Source organism: Centroberyx gerrardi, chromosome 1 (assembly GCF_048128805.1).
Source record: "Centroberyx gerrardi isolate f3 chromosome 1, fCenGer3.hap1.cur.20231027, whole genome shotgun sequence".
In the NCBI taxonomy this organism is placed as follows: domain Eukaryota; kingdom Metazoa; phylum Chordata; class Actinopteri; order Beryciformes; family Berycidae; genus Centroberyx; species Centroberyx gerrardi.
In genome coordinates, this window is record NC_135997.1 from 27288375 (window position 1) to 27289757 (window position 1383).

Sequence of the window (1383 nt, forward strand, 5' to 3'; positions counted from 1 at the left end):
AGAGTACATCTCTCAATGAGCGTTGAGATATACTGGTAAACGTCAGCTTTCCATGTTGGTCCTCAAGTCATTAACATTCTAGTTCAAACAAAACTGCAATACACTTAGAGCTTGTGCAATTTCAATCGGATTTTCTCATTTCAAATTTATGAACTTTCTTAAACTTTTGCTATATGGAAACATATCTGTTGTGCTCTTGTGTGAGTGAATCCGATCAGAGATCCGAGATATGTTTTCGAGCTAATAAGTGGAAATTCCAGAGCACGTTTTATGTGTGCTACACATTTGACTATAAACGATGTAGAAATATCCAGGTTCTCTTCCATCCCCATTTGAACAATGGGACTTTTTCCGGCTCTGAATGCATTGCCAGCCAGATCGCTTTAGCCACGTAGCCTGCAGACATCTGAGTTTCTGCAGCTACTGCCAAGAAACGCTCCCTCACAAGCTCTCAAAGCCTAATGAATACAACGTTCATACATCCTTCATATTGGAGAAAAAGGAAAAAAGGAGACATAGAAAATAATCCTATTAATAATAATTGTTTACACCATGTCGTGATAAAAACAGCAAAAAGGAGCAAGTAGAACATACTTTAGAAACAACAATGAAAAAAACAATAATAAACAATCAGTTTGGCAAACGACGCTGGTTCGGCGGGACCCCCCCTTCTGTAGCGAGGCCTGTGGGGTGAGGTGAGGTGGGACGGGGTCGCGGGGTAGTGGGGTTCGGGGGGAGGGGGGGGGGGGGGGGGGGGACTGGCGAGATCGGATTATGTCTTCCCCCTCTCGTCCTTAGTACCGTCCCGTCTGCCAGCCCCCTTGTCCCACAGCAGGCCGGGCCTCCCTAAACAAAGTCCTCGTCCCCAGTCAGGCGCACTGGCAACACAGTACACAACACACGGGCCTCATACGGACACGGGACTGGACGACACACCACCGAACGCTGCGCCAAGAGAGAGAAGGGGGGGGGGGGGGGTACGGAGAATCGAGGGAGGGGTGGGAGGGCTTTGAGTCCCTCCGAAAGGGTCAGGACACCTTTTTTTTTTCACAAGGGGTCAGTAAACCATAGGAAGAAGAGGGGGAAAATCAATTGGTCACGGTGCTAAAGCGGTTCAAGGGAGCTGTTGTTCAGTCTATTTGTTGTTGTTGTTGTTCATCACGGTCCCAGATTCTTTGAGCATTATTTAACATAATCAAAAACTTTTGTTATTGACGCTTGTTTTTTTTTTTTTTCTCCTTTGTTTGGTACTACATTCCCCTTAAGAGTTCTGCAGAGCTGGCAAGGTTAACAGGCTTCTGCTAATACTTAGGTATGTTGTTTCTGGTTGGACTTGGAGGGGGCCATTTGGGAGGAGGTAAGGGGGGTGGGGGAGTGGGGGGG